The sequence below is a fragment of the Cupressus sempervirens genome, chromosome 11, assembly GCF_028749045.1.
Source record: "Cupressus sempervirens isolate cs-2001-9-10 chromosome 11, ASM2874904v1, whole genome shotgun sequence".
NCBI classification, from domain to species: Eukaryota; Viridiplantae; Streptophyta; class Pinopsida; order Cupressales; family Cupressaceae; genus Cupressus; species Cupressus sempervirens.
In genome coordinates this window covers 487,667,720-487,692,601 of record NC_143128.1, presented here as the reverse complement: position 1 = coordinate 487,692,601, position 24,882 = coordinate 487,667,720, and the positions used below count along the sequence as shown (strand labels likewise).

Genomic DNA, 24,882 nt, shown 5'->3' with positions numbered 1-24,882 from the left:
ACATGAATTCTAATCCTAGTGGTAGTTCAGCTAACACACACTCATAACCAGAGGCCCTAATGGTCATGCATGATCCACCTCCTAGAAAATTTGAAGATTTGAGACCTACTTATACATCAACCTTAGAGTAATTCATGAACCAACCCAAAAATCTGATCCTTGTCAACACCATCATTGACAAGAACAAAGACACTATTATCATATACTCTCTTCAAAGAATTTCAATACCAATTTTTTTTTTAATAATCATCATAAAATTTCACTCTATGTATTCATACATCTTCACAATTAAATCAAAACTATTTATTCACTATTCTATTATAACCGATTAACAATAATAAAATGTATTTATTACAGACCACAAACTTAGTTGTTACTGAGTTGTAGTAAAATTAAAATAACATGTAAAACAACTTACAATATAATAACAATCACACATGTGCACCAATATTTTTATTGTAGAAACCCTTTGAAGGGATAAACCAAATGGGACCGACAACCCAAAATTTTCACTTTTTAGAGTTAAGATTTGTTAGGATCCAACCTTCTCATATGTCACAAGAACATTGTTTTTTATTAGATAAAGAGGTTTTACAAGGAACCTGAAACCCAATAGTTAATACAAAAAAGGATGATAATAAGTGTGAAAGCCTAGCCAAAAAAGATTTAGTTCATAAGCTCATAATAAGCATTAAGGCCAGCCTAAAAGAAGAGCTCTGAGAAAAGACTAGGAAAAAAAGACAAGCAAAGCCATGGTCAAAAGACAAAACAAAAAGCCAAAAGACAACAATAAACAAAAGAATAGGCAAGAGTTATTCCTCATTCTTTCGCTCTAGATCTTGCATAACCTGAGCAGCCTCAAAGGCCAGTTGATTCTCCTCTGCTTCCATCTATTTCACCCTTTGGTTCCCTTGGTCTTGATCAGGAATGTAGTTGTCCTTTGTAGAGTCATCCTCCATTCTGGCTTTATCCCAGTCTTTTCCATCCTCATCTTTGTGCAATTCTCTGTCTTTGATCTAACCCATTAGAGAGATGATGTTGTTGTTAATGGAGCTTACCAAGGAGAACATCTTATTTGCAAGGTTGTGATTGTAGTTTTCTAGGTTTCGTATCCTTTTGTCTACCAGACTCAGCCTGTCAGTTGAATCCATCCTCCTTTTAGCATCCATCCATTTCCTTATTGTCTCAATATGTTTCACCTAATCTTTGACCTCCTCGAGCTCGTGGAAAAGCCATTTGATTGATCTAAAATTATCAATGATACTATTATGAGCATTATTCAAGAGGTTCATCCCTATCTCCCTAGCTCTATCTAAAATAGCCACAATCATTGGATCAATGAGTTCTTCTAGCTATTGTTCTTATTGATTATCCATGAGGATTTGGGGATTCATGGCCTCCTTGAAGATGCCCATCTTGGAAGTCTTGACATTGAAGTTGATCCATGCTTTCTTCCTATCATTTGTCTACACTTCCCCTTCTGCATACCCAACTTTCTCCTCTTTCTACTCCTCAGGATGGAGATGGACAGGAGAAAGGGCCAGTATAGACGCCTCCTCAAATTGAGAGTGCACTTCCTCCAAACTCTCCCTATTGCGTTTCTTCCTTCCACTTTCCTCCTTAATTTCCTCCTGCATCTCCTTAACCACCTCCTTAGACTCCATTTCCTCCTCATAATCACTGTCTCCCTCCTTAGCCTTCTCAGGAGGCTTCTACTCAAGATCCCTAGGACTTTTTCTGCTAGGGGTTATGGGGGAGGGTGATTTTTTAGCAAGGTAAGTCGCTGCTTTCCTTGAAGAAGAAATTCCCCCTTTATCAAAGCTGAGGCTCTATATTTCATCCAAGTCAGAGGAGTAATTAGAACTACCAAACTCTACATTCTCTGTCTGAGGGGGGGTGATGTTTATAGTCCGAGCCTTGAAGTGCTCGTGGATAAGCAGCAACAACCCCTCGTGCAGAGCCAGGTTTGCGATGAGCTTCTTTTTGAAGCTATCCACTACCTTGCTTATTGAGGTTAACAGATAATAAGGAAAGGAAATTTTGGCATTATTCCAAAAATGATTCAAAATGACAAAGTGGTGGGTACAAGCTCTATCAAACCTAGGGTCCAAAGTTATGTACTCGATAATAGCTTTCAAAATGTACGTCCACCGCTTCTTCATGGAGTCGGGGACATAGTAGGTGTCAATCTTTTTCAGCGTCTTCAATTCCTTCTCACTCTCCACAAAGTCCCTAACCACATTGGCAAAGAGCTTCTTATCTCTAAAGAATTTAAAACCCTTGTTAGGGATTTTAGTGACAATTGCAATCACCTCCTCCATTATTCGAAAGTAGATACCATTCACCTTCACCCTGCCATCCTTCTAGGACCCCACCATATTTTTGGTCACCTCCTCATGAAATCCATGCAGCTTCATGATATAATTGGTAAACCCACCCTCTTCAAGCTTTTCCCACACTTTCGACCTACTTCTCCATTTCTCAAAATCTCCCACCGGATCCTTTCTACATCTCTTGCCTACCATTTCTGCACACTGCACACCCACTTTACTCATGTTCTCTTCACTCTGTGACTAAAATGGACCTTCGAGAGTAAGCAAAGAATAGAGAAAAATAACCTTGATATTGCCCCAGAAGTGATTGCAATAAACAACCCACAAATCAAGTCAATTAATCAATAATGGATTACTGCATTTACGATTTCCCATGCCTATATTATGAAAAGTACCCTTATTTCTTAACCCCTTCATATTCATAATTAAAAATTGATTTTCTTCATACTTCCTTAGATTTTATCCAAGTCGACCAAAATTTTAACATCCGTCGACAAACAAGTTCTGAGAAGCCAAGTCATTATTTGGTCTATGCCGACCCCTATATTCACAAACCTATTGGCAACCGGGTTTGCTTCTCGAAAAGTATGGGTGATGTGGATTCTATTAAATTTGGTGAGGGTAACTCTAGTCTCATCAATAAGATTTGCAATCGTCCATGATGGATATGAATTGCCATTTATGCACTTTATAATGTTATTCAAGTCCCCTTCAAGCCATAAATTGGTTACCCCAATTTCAAAAGCTAGTTTAACTACATTGCACGCTGCGTTGGCTTTCACAAAATCATTAGTTTGGAAACCCAGCGGGAGAGAAAAAGCCACAATACTATCTCCATTTTCATTCCTTATCACACCTCCACTGCTCAAGGATCTTGGGTTGCCCTTGGAGGCTCCATCAAAGTTGTATTTGTGCCAGCCTTCAGGGGGGAGAAGCCACTTGGCTTCCTGTCTTTTCCTTGCTCTATCTTTTGCCTTCTCCTTTTTCTCGCCTCCTATCTCAAAAACTCCCCCCTTCCTCACAAAAAAATTATCCTTATGTTACTGAAGATCTTCCTACCAACAACTAAAGCTAGCTCCTCCCTATCTCTAAAAATCCTATTGTTTCTTTCCTTCCATATGCTCCAACAAAAATGGGGTAGGAACTAGGAGCTAATTTCTTGCAAGGTAGATCAATTAAACATGCCATGCCATTGACATAAAAAGTCCAGAAGGTTAGATGGAAAGCACCAGTTGTGGAAAGCACCTCTTTTGATGATATTTTCCTGGGTGAGAGTTTTTTCCTGAAGAGCCAACCAAATAAATATGTTGACTTTTGGCATGAGGCCTAGGAGCCAAGCCCTCGACCAAGGGGGAGACTCTTTTAAGCTCCATAAAGTAGAGTACCTAGAGGCTACCAAATAGAGCCCATTGGCAGTATTCCTCCAAACCAAATCATCCTTGTTATTGCTAAGGGATAAGGAATTAAGCATGATCATGATTGGTTTGAGGTCCTCTGAGATAATGGAAAGGTCCTTCCATCCCTGTTTGTTCTTGTAATTGCTGACTTTGTGCCCAAAAAGGTTGATGCAATCATTAGCCCATGATCCATAGCTGGGGTTATTCATAAGGGGGCCCTAAGAAAGCCAACAGTCAGACCAGAATAGAATGTTCTCCCCATTACCTAGCTTCCAAGAGACTTTAGAGTTAGCCAAGTCCCTGGCTTTTAAGAAACCATTCCAAACAACAGTGCCTCTTGGGATATCCTCACTGAATAGGGTGAACTGAATAGAGGGCCTTTTTATATACTTGTTTACCATAGTATCTCTCCATTTCCCCATGCTACTAAAGATGCACTAGATTTTCTTTTCTAGGAGGGCCTTATTGAGGTGAGTGAGCTTCCTAATTCTCAGACCTCTTTCTTCTTAGGGAGGAAAACTTTGTCTAAAGAAACAAGGGGGTACCTTTTATTCCTTTCAATTCCCATCCATAAAAAATCCCTTTGGATTTTCTCCATCCTCTCGGCATATTTCACTGGTATAGTAAAAAGGCTCAGAGCATATATCAGCAAGTTTTGGAGGATGGATTTAACTAGTTGATATTTTCTACCTTGGCTAAGAATGACTCTTTTCTAGCTAGCCAGCTTCTTATTGAACCTTTCCAAGATGCCATTCCATGAGGATTTAGATGGGGTCATTCCCAAGGGGAGACCAAGGTAGGTAGAAGGGAGCTTCCCCACCTGACATCCCAAGATTCTAGAGATTCTCTTCTATCTTTCCTCCAGAGTATTGATAAAGAAAGTAGAGCTTTTGTCCCAATTGATGAGCTGCCCCATCCCTCTAGGATAGGTGTCCAAAGTGTCTTTCATAGCCTTGGCTTCCTTGACCAAGGCCTCTCCACCCATAATAGTATCATCAAAAAATTGCTGATGCGTAAAGGGGGTGCATTTGGAAGAAGGTTGAAAATGTTTGATCCTCCCTTCTTTCTTTTTCTTCTCCATGACTCTACCAATGCATTCCACTAGGATGATAAAGAGTGTAGGTGATAGAGGATCCCCCTGATGAAGGCCTCTGGTAGGTTTGAAGAAATTAGAGGGGGATCCATTTACTAAAATAGCTAGAGAGGGGGTGGTGACCAGTTAGGAGATAAGCTTGCATGATTTGACATCAAAGCCAAAAGCCTTCAACACCAAATCCAAAAAAGACCAATCCACCTGATCATAAGCTTTGGACATGTCTAGTTTGAGTAACATCCCTTCTCTCTTTCCTGCTTCCATAGAGTGAATCACTTCATGCACCATGATAATTAAATCTAAAATTTGTCTACCTGGGACAAAACTAGATTGTTGCTAAGAAATAATCAGGGGGAGTAGCTTAAGCAGTCTCAAAGTGAGCACCTTCAAGATGATCTTATAAAATAAGTTGCATAAGCTAATGGGTCTAAACTTATCTAGAGTGTCAGCTCCTGGCACTTTGGGAATAAGAACTAAGAATGTAGAGTTAATTTCCTTCAGAATACTTCTGGCTCCAAAGAACTCCTGAACTGCCTTTACGACATCCTTCATAATGACAAGCCAATACATTTGGAAAAAGAAGGTGGGAAAACCATTAGGTCCAGGTGATTCACAAGAACATTGTTAATATGACCTTGTTAGAGGATGTTAACAAAAAGATAATTTAGATCTTATCACTCCTTGACCTTGTCTAAAGAGTGCCCTTCTCTAAAGGAGTTACAAACACCAACAATCAATGTTACCATACAAGATTTCATAGACTTGGTAGGTCTACTTGGTCTGTGATATTTTATGCTACAAGTATTAAAAAGTAATAGGATAAAAATGATCTATTTAGGTATAGCATGTAGTGCCTCTCCAAATGAATTTTTATAAGTCATCTTGATGGATGCAATCTTGATGATCTTTCTTTGTGATGTTTTATGCAGATGTGAGTGGTATAAATTGATTATTTTAGTAAAATTAAATTAATGGTTAAATTAGGTGATTTAATGCAATTATCACTTTGGCTATATTATTATATGTAGTTACACTTGATCATGTTATTTTAGTGTGCAAGATTTATGTCCCTAGTAGTGGCACATGGTGTTAGTGATTTAGTTGCTCATATTTAACTGATGTCATCCATGTATGGTTGAAATAGCCTATTTAATTATTTAATTAAATCCTCCAGTGATTTAATAAATTTGGACTCATCTATATTATATGATTAGACCCATGAGTATGTCTCAAAAGTTATTAAGGAACTATATGATTTTTTGTTAAAGGGAAATTCGGGCTTTATCTTATTTAATTTAATTCTTGGTAGCTTTGCCATAGATGAATTCCAATTAATTGGAATAGCATACTTTCATTTGGGTTTATTTAAGGTTTAACTACATGACCTGGTTATTTATCCTAATCCTTTGTTTACTCAAAAAGTGAATAAGTATGTAAAAAGGAATTTTATTCCTCACTTCTCACTTTTTGAAATAGAAGTTTGAGAGAAAATTTAAAATCCTCTTCAAGAGGAAATATTTTTTTGTTCATTGTAGAAGCTATGGGCATGGGATCATCGTGAGGTTGGTCTCATCGGATCCAACTTGGGAGACCTTGGATTGCCATGATTTTTGGCAGTTTCTGCAAAGTTTTTATTTTAATGTTCAGATTCCCATTTTTGCCCTTTTGGCTGTCAGGTAGGGATATCCTATTTTACTATTTTAGCTTTATTTCAGCTTCTTCTTTTGGTATCCATTTGGTTTGAGGTTGAGAACTAGTGTTCCTCTTCATTTTTGTATGCTAGCTCTACCTAGTTGGGTGGATATGAGGATTTCCCTATTTTTCAGGATGGGGCTTTGAGGTTTTGCACTGTTATGCTAGTTGATTTTGCATATGGCATTCAAACCTAATTTTTTTTGGATTTTTGTGGCTCATTTACATGATGGTAGAATGGGTTTTATGTTTGTGGATTTTTTTCAATGTTGATTTTTTGAGGCTTTCACCCTGATTTGCATGTCACCTAGTTTTCTCAAATTTTCTTGGCATGGTGTTGGTTGTGGATTTAGATTATCCATAGGATTTCTATCTAACCACTATTGCATCTTTTTATTTGCATTGGGATGCATGTAAAACTTGTACTCCCATATTGAGGTTGGTAGAGTGTTTTTTCTTGTCATGTGGCATTTATGTTGCTTTGGGATTTGTGTTGAGTCTATACTCCTGGATATAGGTTGGTTGAGTGATTTATTTACTTGTGTCTTTTGTTTCTCATCCAACCATTACTAGTCTTGATTATTTCATGAAGTTGGTTTTGCCCACACATGAGCACATTGGCATGTGTTTGATGAGATCTTACAAGACTTGAAGTCCTAGATATAGGTCGGTTGAGGGATTGTTCATTGGGGTTGGGTTGAGAACTTGCATTGCCTCTAGGTACTCATTGTGATATCAGCATGGGTATGTAGGGTAGGAGTGTGGAGTGGCTTCTCTCATTACCTCAGTTGTTTTCTGAAAAGGTAGCATGAGGAAGTTCGAACAAGTGATAACTAAATCAATAAATGGGTAAAAAAACTTAACTTAGAGAAGTGAATGCCTATACAGTGTCTCTGAAGGCATGACATGATAGTTTCCTGAGGGATTCATTCTATGCCAATTTTATCTTGGGCTTTCCAATGCCAAGTGACTTACACTCCACTAGAGTCCCTACATAGTTGACCCATAGAGTGTCTGACTAGGACCTAATGTAATTGCATTGTCTCACAATCTTGGTTTTGGTCCTCTTTACTATCTGGCGTGAGTGTTAGCCATGGATGTTTGTTTAATGTTTGTTTGTAGTTGGATCATTATCTCCATTAGTATGGTGGGAGTGGACCCATGGGTTCAACCTAGTTGGGAGGTGTAGCTACATATACCATTGCTAGGGACCACTGTAAAGAGATGATCTATTTTTAGTTGAGATTGGTGCTTGGTGTTCACTTGGTATTTTGGGGAGTATGTTTCCTTGTGATTTATGTTTTAATTATAAATCTTGGATATCATGTTTAGATGATGTTATTTCATTTGATGCATTCCTTTATTATAATATTTTAGCATAAAGTTAGATGATGTGATTCACTATTAGTTGGAGTATCTATGCTTGTTGGATTAGCATGTTAGATCTTCTTATTTTATGATGTTATTATGTTGTGATAGTGAAGCCCTCATAAGACAACTTTGACTATCTAGTTGGTAGTTTGGGATGTTACACACGGGGGATGGCTAGGGCCTTTGAGGTCTCATGATGCTACTATGGTTGGGAGGAACCAAGATCAAGTTTAGTTATTTATGTACATTGTGATGTTTCTTTCCACATGTTTTTCTTATCCTGTTACAGATTAGATAGTTAGATGGTTTCTGCTTCCTATTGTTTAGTGTCATAGTATTCTTGTGTTTGAGTTTCCAAGCCTTAGTTTTGTGGATCTAGTACTCCCTAGTTAAGAGGTTCTAACTCTTTTTTTCCCCTCTCAATGTTGATTGGAATGTTTCCTTTCATTCTTTGGTGACATTGTTCCAACATTGGGTGATATTGGTAAAATATCACATGCCTTAGGGAGTTATGTCGTACAATACTGGAAAGTATCACATGACAATTATAAGTCCTATTTTACAATACTGGGAGAGTATCACATGACTATAGAAAACTCTTTCGTATGATCCTTGAAAGTGTTGCCCAACAATTATGAAAAATGTTGTATAATACTGGACAACTATTGCACAACTATATTAAAGTATTCCTTGACTATAGTGAGAAATATCACATTGTTTTAGTAAAAAGTGTTGCATGGGATTGTGAGAAAACCACCTCGAATGACCCATGAGAACATTTTAACATGACCAGAGCTTTTTGAGAGATTTATAGGCTACCCTTTATGAAGTTTTTGAACTCTAGTGTTTGAATTTTCAAATTCAGGATCCTTCAGAATTGAATATGTTTTGTGGCCTCTATAGCATTATCATTTTTTTTGGTTTTAGTGTTTCTTAGAGATTTGTTGGAATCTTAGATTAGTTTTTGATTTGGAAAAAATTTTTTACAGGGATCCTGAAACCCAAAGTTTTACAACATAAAACAACTTAAAGCATAAAAAACAAAAAAAAAAAAAAATTGCCTCAAAAGGCCCAAAGCCTGGGAAACAAAGGCCAGGAACAGAGCCTGGCGGGCAGACTAGTGTCCCTTTTTCTCCATTTCCTCTAGGGTTTCTATAGCATCACTTTCCTTCTGGATGGCCTCTTCCTCCTGGATCGTGGGGGGGGGGGGGGGGGGGGGGGAATGCATCTGGCCCCCTGACTTTCCTGGACTCCAGTCTCTTTCTGAGGATCCTCCCGGCCGGTTCCATGCTCTGTACTTTGCTCTGCATTCCCCACAAGACCTGCATTGGTTAGGTAGTCCCCCAGATTGACAATGTTTTCATTCAAGGTATGGAGGGTATCTACAATCTGTTTAGTCACAACCTGGTGGATGGAATCTAGCATTTGGACCTTCTCCTCAAGCCGGGTGATTCTCTCCTCCTGATTGTCACTGGGGTCCTAGCTTCTATCTTTTTCCTGGCTGCCCACCTGGTCTTTACTGCCTCTGGCCTCATGATCCTTGACTTCCCCCCTGTTGTTGGTCTAGTTGGACCTGTCCTTTAGAGTCTCAATTTCCTGAAAAAGCCACTTAATGGAGCAAAAATTGTCAATCAGGCTATTCTTTGCATTGTTGACGAAGTTGAAACCTATTTCACGTGCATTTTTAGAGAGAACTAGAAGAGTCAGGTCAAGGAGCTCATCATAGTGGGTGCTAATGTCGAGATCCCCCAACACCTGGATTTTAGCAGGTTCTCTAACAATGCCCATACTGACACTATCCATATTGAAATTTTGCCAGGCTCTTCTCTTATTTTTCCTGATGGCCTCCCCTCCCTTTTCAACCATAATTTCTATCATCTCTTCTAGGGGTGAAATGGGGACCTCCAGGGGGGAGGTGGACGCAGTAGGGCTGGGGGGCAAATCAACATTATCGCTAAGATGATCATGGGTTGGGGTTTGGTCCAATTTTATTTTCTTGGGGTTATCCTGGGTTACCAAGGGGGTGGGTTAAGTCTTCCATTAGTTAGTTGGTTAAGTCTTCCATTGTGATATTATGATTGGTTGCATGTTGATGTTGTTTTATTCCATACCTTAAAAGAAAAAATATTGGCTTTTTATTTATCCTTGTTCCAAGGATCTTTGTGTGGGGCATTACATCTAGTATTAGAGACCATGTTCAAACATTGAGATATTTGTGTGTATATTGCCTATATGGTTGTGATTATTGTGTGTGAGTATGAGTGTCTCCTTATGAGCTCATAATTTCTTTTTGCTTGGGTACGTACTTGGGATGAACTCTCTCATCTAGTAGATGTGACTCAAGTAAGGTAAGGGAAGGAAGTTTGTATTTCCTTGTTATATAAACAAGTTTGATGTGCCTTAGCATGTCTAGTTACTTGTGTGATCCTCTCAGACGGAGCCATTGATTAATGTCCATGTGTAGGCTTTGAATGCCTCTTTTATTTCTCCTTGTGGGGTAAGGTGCATTGTATTCCTTGTGTTCTCTCCTATTGTAAGTGAAGAAATGAAATGTATTTGTAATTCATTATTAATTCACTATAGACATAAAATAGTTTCCTTTTGTTATAATACATGAGTGTATATTGTAAATATTTGAAAGAGAAGTAGTTGTTGCATTAAGATCATTTGTGTTAATGAGTTATGTGCCCAAATTTCTTTGGGCTAGCATTGGTTTTTGGTATTTTCATTGCTTGGACTAGTCATGAAATTGCTCTATCACTCTCTTTGTGATTTTTGTCACATTTGATTTATTGTTGAACTATGCACATTTTTGAGATTTTCTGTTGGAATTGATAATTTTCCCACTTGGGATTTTTCATTATGTTTCATGGTGACTATTCTGAATGTCTTTTTCTAGTGCCCAATTGTGTGTTGTGACTCTATCATGTCCAATTTGGACCACTGATAGTATGTACAAGAGATAACATTGCAGAGAACATATTGGATTCTTTGTTATTAGATATAAAGTTGATAAAAATATATACTTGTTAAATGGTTAATTATTCTTTCTGCTAGTTGTTAAACCTTTTTGTTTCAATTATTCTTAACTACTTGTAAGAAGGGTGTTGAGATAATGGGTGTTGCACACATTGCATAATATTGTTATATTGTATTATTTTATTTTATTATGTAATATTTTATTTAGGAGTGCCTAGATGGACATGCAACATGTAAAGAGTCTCATGAAATATACTTGATGAGTTGTATTGTAACATTGTGATAATATTTCATGTAATTATTTAATATTGTGGGAAAAAATTAAAATTGCAATATTAAATGTGGGGTCAATGGGTTAGGTAGCACATGGTTTATGTAATACCACTTAATGGTTTGGTGGGACTTGCTACTATATAAGTAGCCACAAGGGTAATTGTTGGGTGAGAGAGAAGGGTAAAAGGGAAAGAATCAAGTAGGACAAGGCTTGATAAGTTAGCCAAGGGAGCATTTGTGAAGGTTGAAAGTATAGCATGGGATGTGTGGATTCATGCTTGTTCACATGGATTGCTCAGTTGTGGCTATGGCTTTGAAAGCTTCCATGATTGTATTACAATGATATTTTTTGTTGAATAATACATGGTGATGCATGCTTTTGGAGGCTAGTTTTTTCACTCAATGATGGTTTCCCAGGGTATATCTAGTATCACATTTTTGTGGGTATGTTGTCTATTCTCTTATATGTGGATGTTAATTTCATATTTATTTCAGATCTATTATGGAATCTATGGAAATGGTTATATTCTTTATTGCAAGTTTTCTTACAAGTGGTATCAGAGTTATGGTTTTATTATTGTAAACCTAGATTGAATCCATGGGAATGCATGAGAGGATAAAAGAAAGGGTAAAATATATGAGTTTTTATTTTAGATCTAAGGGTTTTGGGTTTGTTGTTATGATGAGATATTGGTAGATTTTGGAAATGTGAAATTGTTGGATAAAAGTTTTTTTTTTTGATGTTTTGTTTAAATGACGGTTTTAGGGGGAGCTTGTAGAAATGACCTCTTTGGTAAAAGCAAACCTCACCATTGGATCCAGGTCGACATTTCTATAAATTTTGATATATAATATGCTCTAGTTTGGCCATGATCAGAGGAAATGAAAGAGTTTTTTAGTTTTAGCCCATGATGGCCATTAAATTTAATCTCATCAAAATTTTCATCACAAAAAAAAAATATCACAGTGAAAATGGTAAAAAGACTATCTTAGTAAAAAAACCATAACTTTCTCTCAAGATATCAAATTAAGAACTTGGAAAGCTAATTCAGAGCACTACAACTTAGTTTAGGTTTGGTTCTATGATTTTGATATTTGGTCAGGTTTTAAGAGCCCAAAAGTTAGATGCTATTTATTTTAAGCACAAATTAGGGCATAACTTGGGCATACAATGCTAGATTTTGGACTTCGAATAGTCAATGGAAAGCTCTTGGAGAGCTCTACACATTGGTTTATATTTTATGCAAGTTTGACATGATTTATTTGCTAATATGTTGATCTTAACATTTTATGATATATATTGACTATGCTAACATTGTGAGTTTATGACATTGTATATTTTGGAGATTTGAGTTTGATATCATTGTATACTTAGTTCATATTTTAGATTTGTCTCATATTTATATGGTTATCAATATTTGGTTTGGACATGTATGATAACTTGTTGGGTCTATGAGTTGTGCAGTGTTGTAATTGGTCTATACTTATAAGTTGCATTTATAGCTTGGTTATGGGTTATCTTTGCCCATTGATCTTTTATTATTTGTGCATATTCAGATTGGTGGCTTGGATTTGGGTTGTCTCTACCCTAGGTCACATGATTTTCTAATATTTCTTTATGTAGAAGGGATGAGATATTGTTACCAAGTACAATCATGGTGGAGGATTGTGGTTGAGTACTTATGCTAACAGGTTGGATATATTGAGATTTAGATGCTTAGTTCATGGATGTGATCATGGTCTCATGCATTTTGGTATAAAATTATTAGATATATAGGTACATCCTTAATGTTCATTGGCTTGGATTCTTGATTTGGTTATGGTGGTATATCTTCTTGGATGAGGATTATAGTTATGTGGTTTCTTTTAAGGAGCTCATGATGTGCAGTTTGAGTTCTTTAATGGTTTGATACCTTGGTTGATTCTCATGGTTAGAGGATGGTTTTTCATCATGATGTCATGGATATCTTGGATACATGATTTAGTGGGAGCTTGTGATAGTGATGAGCAAATAGTGTAGGATTGGTTCTTGGTTTGGTTTGTATCTTCTTGAGTTTGGAGATCTTGGTTTCACTTGGTATTGACACATTGGTATGAGTGTAGACTTGGAGGATCTTCATGTAGGAGATAGATTTTATGGTGCCATAAGTGACTTGGTACCATGGTAGAGTGGGAGTTTTTTTTTGGCATTGATACATTTATTGAGTGTTTGTAGATGTTGGGGGTTTGACTTAGATCCTGTTGTTGCAGAAGTGTCTTTGACATTTGCATGGTGTACTTGTTATGTTCATGGTGTGTAAAGATGGTTAGATCTTGAGGACTCATAGGGTTCTTGGTTATCTACATGGTGTGTGGAGATGGTTCTTCATGGTATGTGGAGATGTTTTTCTACATGGTGTGTGGAGATGGTTGCATCTTGAGGACTCTTGGGGTTCTTGATAAAGGTGTGGTTTATGATTTTATTTGACATGTTATCCTTGGTGTGAGGATGGTTTCATTTTTATGTCATGATATACTCTTGATATGCATTTAGAGTTTTGACATGTTATAGTATGTTCATATGGAGCATGTTATCTCTTTGGTTCAGATGATTAGATCATGTTGTCATGTTTATGTTCCTGAGGCCAAGCTTGGAACTTTGACATTAATCTTGGTTAAGGTTTCTTGGTATTGAGTACATTGATCATAAGTTTAATACTTCATGATATTGCTATGTTGCATTTGGAGTTGGCATAGATTGATTTTACAAGTGCTCATAGATACTTAGAGATGGTGGTGATGCATTAGAGAAGTATTTGTTGGGATAGTTGTTGGTTTCAATAGGAAGTCTGACGGGTAGTCACATGATATGGACTTGAGAGGAGATTATTCTTAGATGAGTCTTGGATGGAGACTTGGATATCTTGATGAGAATTCTCATTCCCTACTCTTGGTCTAATCAGTATTTTGCTACTTGTGAGGTGTAGCCCTTAATTTTTTCTCAAGTGCATTATATTTATGCTTTTCTTTCATGGATATGGATCTTGAGCTATGGTACATGAGTTAGTTCTAGAGGGTTCATTTGAGAGATGGTTTAGCATTGGTTATCTTCATTTTCATATGTTGTTATGCTGGTTGAGTTTGGGAGATGGTTTTATAGTGGGCATATTCCTTGGATTAGGAATGGTTATTCCTTTGTTTAGGAATGATTTATGAGTTTGATCTTCTTGTGAGAGGCTTACATCCATGATTAGTTATATGGTATGGTTTGGGTTTTGTTTTGGCTTCTTATTGGGGTTTTATGGAGGAGATCATACTTGCATAGTTTATAGCTAGAGGTGTGTGTAGAAGGACATGATATAGGTTATGATTTGCATGGTTTCTCTTTGGTCTTGGTTATCTTCCTAGATGTTTGGTTTTTCACTTATGTTGGATTTGAGATTGATTATAGATTGTGATCACTAGTTTGTTTTCATGTATGTCATGTGAGAGATGACATGGTTATTTCTTTATCTCTTTCCTCTATTGGTTGTGGAGAGCTTGGGGGACTGTTGGAGATTTTTATTGAGAGTTATTCTTGTAGATTCTTGGTTTATGTATTGTGGATGTCCTTAAGACTACATGGATTCACTTCTTTGAGATGTTGTGAGTGGATTGGTTATAGATTTGATATTATCTTTTTTAGTGGGAGCTTCATGGTATATATGTGGTAGGTATTTTTCTTGAGGCTTGTGATTATAGGGTACAGATTGGATATGTTGATGATTTGAGATTCACTTGGTATACCTTTCACTAGTACATTTGCACTTGTTTTTCTACCAAAATTTTCAACCAAAGTTATGATTTCTTTTATTTTTTGGTTTCCATCCCCATATTGGTTGAAAATGTCCTAAGTTTTCCCCAAGTTAGTCAAAATTTTAACCAACTTGGGTCATAACCTTAATATGTTAAAAGTATATTGGTTGAACAGTATGTTAAAATTGATATATTCACATGGGCTTATAGTCATATCATGATACTTTTATGTTATTTCATTCCTGCATAGGCATGGAAATTTGTAGGTGATATTGGGGCTTTGTGGGTAATATTGGGGCAGTGATCGATCACTATAAGTAGCACAATTTAGATTTTGTTAAATTCAATACTCAAACAAGCCTAGTTTTGATCCTATGGCAAGCATTGTGCATTTCACAGATTTACTTAGTATGTTTCCACTTTTTTTCTTCCTCAAATTTTCTTTCATAATTCCTAGTGGAGTTGTCATTTTTCTAGCATTGGAGTTGTAGTATTATTAATATTGGAAAACATTAATTTTAGGTCATCTATTTCAATCAAGTGGGTGGAAGCATGTATTGTTTGGAAGTCTAGCATAAAGTTCAGACAAGCCAAATCTGCTAATACTTTATCTTCCTCTTATTGCTAGCTCTAATTTTCTATTTGAACTTAATAGGGATTTAAGATTTGATTCTCTCAATATTTGTTGATTTTAATTTTATTTTTTAGTGTTCAAGTTTCTCAGTCAAATTTCTCTATCATACCCTTTTTAGAATGATGAATTCTTGTCTTCTTCTAGTTTATCCATTGATGTTCTTCAAGTGATGTAATGATAGTTTAGCTACTCTATGAATGTGTTTTGCAAAAAATGTGAAACCTTATAATAAGATGTTTTCCAGAGCAATGGCATCTCCTTGTTTTTGTTTGGATGATAGAACTGGCTATTTTGCTACCTTTCTTATGATTCGATTCCTCCTCACTCATTTTATGCCTTAGGTCTACCTATAACCCTCATCTTGGAAATAGTAAGACATGTCTCCTTCTATAGTTATGTCTCTTTGTAGAGTGGTGGATGTTCATCATATTAGTATTTCATAATTAGATAGGTTTCTACTTGCAACTTATGTTTGTTATATGTAACTTTACCTTGATGAATGATTGATCTTAATAGGATCGCGACATTATTATCATATCATTGTTTTAATTCTAAGCACTGCTAACATTATATAGATCATTGTTACTCTTATCATCAATTTCTACTTATTATTCACGTGTTGTAATAAATTGATTAACTAAAGTGTTAAACACCCTTTTTCTTAGTCATACTAGTCTATTGAATATTGTATATTATACCAGCCTCTCTGATGACAGGCTTTTGCTATGAGATTTCTTCTGTTATACCATATTAGGTTTGAAAAAGTCATAAGTCTTTCAAGAAATTTTTTTGATGAACAATAGTTGCCTAGAAATCCTTCATGTCAGGGACATGACATAGACTAGCTAGGTGGTATCCAATAATAGCAATATGTCTAGTAAGTTTTTTCCCAAGTAGATATATTATAAGTAATATGTTCCACATCAGATCAATGTCATTGAAACTGTATTATTATAGTGATTGTATTGGTTATAGTACAAATTTTTGAATGGTCATGTAAGACTATCATTGACTACTTTTTCATGCTTGTACTTCCTTACCCAAACTAGGAACAACACCCTTGGTTATACATTCATCTTCAACCCAAGATCTAAACCATTGCTTGTTGTTTCTAAGCTTCTCAAGATCTAAACTATACTACTTTGAGTATTCAAGGCATGCTTAACTATAATTACACTTTCATTCAAGTCCTATTCACACAGAATCCCTAACTAGCATTGACCTGTCCAACTATAGTTTCAAGCTTGAGAAGTACAATAAGTAAAGGTATTGCTTTTGAGACCCAATTACATCTATTACATTCATTTTAAACCTAATGCAAATTCAATAATTAGCTTCTTTCCAATTTTTACAATTGATGTGCATCTTTTTACATGGAAATGCTCAGTATAATGAGCTATAATTTTTGAATGTAGCATATAGATATTCCATCCCTACAGTTTCAATCCAGACTCTGCAAAACAATTATGTTAAAAATTATATATATATAAAAAGAAAATTGAAACCTGCAAACTTAAATTTGATGTCTTTGAGTATCATTTCTCTTACAATAATAGATTGAGATACACTAATAGAAGTATTTCTTTTAAAAATCTCCCTTAACTATCCTCAGATCTACATCATTATGACTAGTGGTATATTATTGTGCAAATTTTGCAATGCTTTCATAAGATGATTCTTGACTACTTTTCCATACTTGAACTTGAGGTGTGATTGCTCATACAAACTTAAGATAATGCTATCCATCATAGAATTGTTCATCCAACCCCGCTATGATAATGAACCATCGGTGTCATCCTACTTAATTGCCTTTGTTTCTGATTTCTATTCCTTTCCAAATCCAAACCTTAGAATTCTAAGCAAAGGACCTAATGCATCCTCAAACCAAGTTACCAACATGTTAAATCTGAAGTCCTTCTTACCTCGTGAAGAAAATCAAAGGCCAAACAAAAATTCTATTTTTAGTGTGAATAAATTTTGTAAATTACCAAAAATCCGTTCTCACCAACAAAACAAAACAATTTTCAATATTGTCAAGTTAACTCACAAAAATATCTCTTTAGTCATCTTTTCCAAAGGATGTGATATTTCACATTTGTCAAACCTAGACAACTAGACAATAGCACTAACACTTATGCATTCCCATCTTCATGTTTAGATTTAAATCAAAGAATATAGTTAATCAAAGCTTTATAAAGTCACCACAACTCACTTCTTTTGCTCTAGATGATCATTACCAAATGTTAATTTGTAGTATAAATTGGTGCTTCATATAGAGAGAATTAATTTATACCATAAATTTTATCATAATTTTCATTCTTTAAGATTAAAGTTCTAACTAGCTATCAATTGGACCAAATTAATAGTTGTAATGCATAAAAAGCTAAGGCTGTAACCAAGACTATATCTTCATCCTATCCTGCTCTATTGTGATCATGCATAAGATCGTCTATGTTGTTGGTTATGAGCTTCTTTGGTCTCATTCCTTCATATCATTTATCTCAAAATGACCAAGTAGTATTGATTAGTAGCAATATTTCCTTAATTCTCTGATAGGTAAATTATAAAACATTACATTCCTGATCACATCAATGTGTTTAAAACTGCATCATTATGGAAAAGACAATGCTTGTGTCTGAGAAGCAATTGCATCTTTTTCATCCTTTCTAGACCTGGCAAGATCTTTTAATCCTTTTATTCCCATTCCTTTTTTGAATTGATGTGCATGTGCTTACTTGGAAATGCTCAATAAAATGAACTATAATTGCTTATATACCTTCTAGACCTTCCATCTCTATTATTCCATTTAAGTCTCTACAAAATAACATGTGCACACACACACACACACACAAACATATATATATATATATATAATATATATATATATATATATATATATATATATATATATATATATATATATAGAGAGAGAGAGAGAGAGAGAGAGAGAGAGAGAGAGTTAAAACCTACAAATTTAGATTTAATGTCTCTGGGTATCAATTATCTCAAAATAACCAAATAATAGCACAACTTCTAATAAATATCTTCCCTACTTGAAAAATTATAAAAATATATACCTAAAGTCTCATCAACTAGGGATTCGTTATCATAGGGATTGAAGTACATCACTATGCAAATTTTTTAAAGCTATAGTAAGATGGTTATTTACTACTTTTCACACGTGTTTTGAGTTGCAGCTACTCTCTTAAACTAGATATAGCACTCTCAATCATAAATATTTTCATCCCATCCTGCTCTACTATGATAGTGCATAAGAGTGTTTGGTTCTTGGTTATGAGCTTCTCTAGAGCTAGACCTTAGTATCATTTATAGATTAGTAGAAATATTTTATTATTTCCCTGATAGGTAAATTATGAAAAATTATGTTCCTGACCACAACAATGTGTTTGAGCCAATAGTATTATGGAGAATATGTAAATTATTAATTTAACCAAGGGTCTGTAGGAAAATTTCCTTTTTTAATTCCATAAGGATATGCTCCTGTGCTTATTTTTCTTATTATTCTTTTTCCTATGCAACCATCAATTTATAATTAGCTAAAATTCCTTGCCTAAGATATTATAAGGTAATTGCATTTTCAAATTTCTTTCCTACAAATGGGACTTCACAGTTGTCTTGTTTAGTTCCACTCACCATTGCCTTGCCCTGTCAATATTAAATTGTTGCAAAGAAGATTTAAAAGAATCCTTGTCTTCTTTTCTTCTTCAAATTTATCCACTAATGTTCTTCAAGTGATGTAATGATAATTTAGCCACTCCATGAATGTGTTTTTGCAGAAAACGTAACCTTATAAATAAGATGTTTTCTGAGCAATGACATCTCCTTATTTTTGTTTGGATGATAGAACTGCCTATTCTGTTGCCTTTTTTATGATTTGATTCCTCCTCTCTCATTTGATGCCTTGGGTCTACCTCTAACCCTCATCTTGGAAATGGTAAGACATGTCTCCTTCTACAGTTATGTCTCTTTGTAAAGTGGTGGATGTTCATCGTATTAGTATTTCATAATTAGACATGTTGCTGCTTGTAACTGATGTTTGTTATATGTAACTTCACCTTGATGAATGATTGATATTAATAAGATCACTATATTATTATCATATCATTGTTTTAATTCTAAGCACTACTAACTTTATATAAATCACTATTACTCTTATCATCAATTTCTACTTCTTATTCACGTGTTGTAATAAATTGATTAAGAAAAGTATTTGACACCCTTTTTCTTAGTCATACTAGTCTATTGAATATTGTATATTATACCGGCCTCTTTGATGACATGCTTTTGCTATGAGATTTCTTCTATTATACCATAAAGTCATAAGTCTTTCATGACAGATTTTTGATGAGCAAATTTTTGATGAACATACTGCATTGAATTCATCATTACTCTATTTTAAATATGTTTTAATTAGACAGAGTCTTCAAACACAAAAAATTGCTAATGAATACCCACTTATCTAACCTAATAGTCTGCATTGATCCCAAGCTAAGAAAAATAGATCAATAGTTTTAAATTTATGTGGTAAAGTGTCAAGCTCTCTATGTTGATACTTGGGTAGGTCCAATTTCAATAGTTGGAAAATGTCAACAACACTAGAATCTATGCAAGAACCTAGAAATATCACTCCTGGTCCAAAAAGAGGACGAGATGAGGAGACAATAGTTGGAACTAGTGCAGATAAAAGATGGCCTAGCTAACTTGGAGAAAGTGTATTTTGATTTCTTATAACTAGTCAGAAGGTTGGTGGGATAATTAGTTGCAAAGGAGAGTTTGTGAAGAAAATGTGTGAGGAGACCAAGTCTTGCATCAAAATTCTAGATGGAGTGCCAGGCATCCCTGATCATGTTTCAAGTTACATTTTCATCTAGTTTAAGTAAAGATCTTTAAAAAATTAAATATCTTATTTGTTAGAGTCACATTTTAATGCAAGCTAAACAATGGTGCTCTTAAGATGCAACTTTGGTGAATTATGTTGCTTATTTTTGGTTTCTAGTATGTATTTGAATCTAATATTTAAACTATTACAGCATTGTAATTTAAAAACTAATAAATGATGTTTAATGCCAAATCTTAACTTGTATTAAATGTTGTTGAGTTTTGCTATATTTAAGGTTACGATCTCAACAAAGGATGAACCTAATGTAGCTATCTCCCCAGCTATGGATGGCATGCTTAAAGTTCATAAGCACATAATAGAGGGCATAGATGCAATGATTGATTCTGGTCAAGGGTAATAAGGTGTTGGGGGGTCAATTTCAACTTGGATGTTGCTACCTCGGACATAGTTTGGAAGTTTAATAGGAAAGCAAGGATCAAAAATAAAGTCAATTCAAGAAGGTTTTGGTGCCAGTGTTCGAGTACCTGGTCCTAGTATTATCCTAATTCTCCTTTTTTATTAAACACTTGTTTATATTAAATTTATTTTTGTAATTGTGTTAATTTATTGATTTATATTAGTCAAAGTTAGCTAAAAATTCAAAACCAGTGAATTATTGAACGTTTTACATAGAATTTGGGTTTTCTTTTTAAAAAATAATTTGATTGACAAATGTAATTTTTGAACAATGAAAACTATATCATGTAAATGAGATTTCTGCACATTGATTCTATCTTTGACATCCATAGCTTCAAGATTACATTGAAGTAAGGTTCATGAAAGGTTGAATTTGTGCATATTTATTAGAGAGTAATGCACAATAGTTAGATTATTTAGATATTTTGGAGGGTTGAATAAGTTGAGAGCATTAAGATGAAAAATTTGATGAAATGGTTGTTTGCATGTCAATTTCTTACCTTTTGTTGTCCAATGCAATGCAATATGGAAGACATGTTTGTCTTCTTGAGAGAGATTTGACTGAACCTAATAGAATTGTGGGGGAGCTTTTATAGCTAGGTGGTTACTTGAAACTTTTTGAGCTTAGTCTTCAAGGTAAATCTTCTTGATCTATTATTTTATGCAACGTGTTGTTCCTCTTTATGTTTTAGGTTAGCAATCAGTTGTGTATGAAAAGGGATTCCTTTTGTAGCTATTTGGTCATTTGACTTCATTTCTAATGTACTGACACCCGCTTGATGAGAACATATGATCACGTAAATTTTTCATCTATTCTACCATATAGCACTATATGCAACATGGTTTTGTAAATAGCAAGCATTGGTGCTAATATTTCTGTTGTTGTAGAGGATTGGGATAAGTTGTTTGTTAGGATTCACTTATTATCTAATTTTTTGTGTAGATTATGTTGATGGAGTTGATGCCTAATGTGTACTTGGATATGGATTGTTTAAGGAAGGTAGGCATGCCAAAGTATCTTATCCATTAGAAGGAAACCATGCAAATGTGGCTAGGTGTAGTTTCCACAATGGACACTCCATTCAATGCATACAAGAAAAGGCCTCATCTCTTCTAATGTATGCACAATATCTTTTGTTTCTCTTTGTATTCTCATCACAGAGTATCTTGGTGTCATTTTTTTAATACAAAACTAGTGTCTTTATTGGAAGTTGCAGAAGTTACATGAGTTATATGCGTGGCTAAATTCTTAAGTGTATATATATATATATATATATATATATATATAGTAAATGCATATTCTTCATTGAAAAGTAGATATATATGCATGTGTGCCTATATGTTTATCCATGTATGTATGAATTTATGTGAGGACGCAAGTATCAGTATGTATGCATATGTGTGTGTGTGTGTGTGTATAGATTTAATATCAATTAAAAGTCATAATATGATAAATTTTATGTACATGCATAGTGCTAGAGTGATAGCATGATACCATTCAAGAACTAGATACTCCTATATGGTTATTGTATGATGTTTAATAGACAATAAAATGAATTAGACATTTTGAATAGAATTTCACCTAATGCATTGCCAACAATATGCATAACAAACTTGCAGTGCATTGACACTTCTTTCAAGTTTTGAAATGTACTAAAGCTTTCTTACTCTAGATCTTTGTGCAGATTGCCTATTCACTAAAATTGTGGAAAATAATAAAAAAATTATAAGAATAGGAAGGAAGAACCCAATAAAAAGACACCTATAGATTCATACCATTGAAGTGGTTCTAAGAATTCATATTCCAGGGCTCAAAATCCAAGGTGTAAATAATAGAAGGCTTATCTTTTGATCTATTTTGGATCAATGTTTGCATCAAGTTCCATTGCTAATGATGACGAGGGCATTTTAGTCTTGGTGGTCTGGAGTGGTTGCTCACTTTTGTTAACACTTTGAAATTTTGGCTCACTTTTGAACTAGCTAGACACAGTCATTACTTTCTCTTTCATTGAAGGCTCATTAATGCTATTGTGATCGAATGGAGTTGAGGGATTCTCAAGAGGTTGTCTGTCTATCTGAACATCTATTATCCAAAGTAGATGTTTGATGATTAGGAGGATTAGAAGATTGGTTTGACTGACTTTTGTTGAAAGGCTCAACATCATTAAACATGGACATAAGCTACTCCTCATCCAATCTATCAAAGTCCTAAGATCCTTTGGAAGGTATAGATGCCACACTTCTACAATCAAACTCATTTTCCTCTATAATTTCCTCTATTGGATTAGAATTTGTGGGGGCTTCTAGAAATGTAAGTGAATTGCTTACTAATCATCTATAATGGGCACCCTTCTTTACTGGTATCTCAAAAGTTGTTTCTAGCAGATGATCTATCCATGATGATTGGTATTGTGAGAGATAGCCTACTGAAGGTGTGTGCTGATGTTTCAAGCTATGCCCCTAGAAAGAGAAATTATGCCAACCCATGTACATATTATTTTTATCTTGATCACTAGAACCCATAAATGGTGGGCTTTTAGGAGGCAACTGAGGTACCTTTGAGGATGTGAATCCCCAATTTGCTAGAGAATTGTCATTGGTTCCCTACTATGCCATTCATAATAAATATGAAAAAAAATGGTAATGTGGAGTAGTCCAAAGGTTGTTTCAAAATTCTTTTGATGATATGCAAATTTTAAAAGAAAATTTGAAATTTGGCCTCTTCTTCCTTTCTTTTCTTGATTCTTGTTTTAGACATCTTTTAAGCTTTGCATACATTTTTCCTTTGGTTTTTATTGTTATGCTAGTGGTGTTTATCAATCTAGGTATTAGTTGCAGGCATATGTACAAATGTATGTGTTCTAGACTGTGTATCAACTATTCTATCTACAAGAAATCGTGTTTTTGTTCCACCTTTGGAGGAAGTTGTAGTATACTCTCAAGGATGTGTAACTTATGATCTTCCTATCGAGACTACAGAAAAAATTGAAGGTGCATTTGCTCATCCACAGGTATGCAAAGGCCATTTTCAATTGTTTTGGTGGGAATATTGAGATAGAATGAGATGGTTCCTAATATATTTTGAAATCAAATATGTTTCATGTGTTCATTTATTTCTTTGTAATTTCCACAATTCTTGTTGCATCAAGTGGTGCAATTACAAATCATACATTAGAGGTATCTTTTTCTAGTCTATTAGTTGTTAATGATATTTTTTGTGGGAAAAAAAAGCTTTCAACCATTATTTTCAACATGAACTCTAATTTTATCATTTCTAGTTCTTAGATAAATTGTCTTCTTTACATGAAGGCTTATTAAAGAGGTTGTCACAGACTACTACAACAACTTAAGTGTTTGACAAAATATCCGTACAAGAAGTTGTGTATATTTTGGTTCAATTCTAGACAAGAATCTTATACAACCACACATATATGATAGAATAGGTATTTTATTGTCTGTTCATTTCATTCACAACTAATGACAACTACTTTTACTATTTTTTTTTCCTAGACCAATTTCACATTGAAGCTGACACAGATTATTGCAGCAATGTATAAAGCCTAGAAAATTGCAGTGTCTTCATTTTTGTAGGAATAAATTTCTTCAATAGTAAATCCTAAATATTTGACATGCGGCTCAAATGTTAGAGTTGGATTCTATTTGAATTGGGGATGTAACTGGAAAGGTTAATGACAATATTGACATCATATATGCCTATGTGAAATACATACATAGATGAGAACAACATATATATGGTCTGCTATAAATTCCAAAGTTTCTTTTGAATTGAAAGACTCAATACATTTTCATCTGGGTTATATGTCCCAATTTAAAAATGTTGTTACATCATTATATTCTATATGATAAGAAGTATTATTTTTGTTTATTATTTATTATATATGATTTCAGTTATGGAAACTAAGCTATTGGAAAAATTGCATGTGTGAAACATAATGGCATCACCAAAATTGCTATAAATTGAGACATCAAAGCATTTATTTAGGATTGTGTTGTTCCAA

At 34.7% G+C, this 24,882-nt stretch overlaps 1 pseudogene; it reads right to left on the bottom strand.

Moving 5' to 3' along the window:
• Positions 1 to 23,479, bottom strand: part of LOC149530494 (basic leucine zipper 34-like) — a 169,501-nt pseudogene extending 146,022 nt beyond the window's left edge.
• Between the last annotated feature and the right edge of the window lie 1,403 nt (positions 23,480 to 24,882).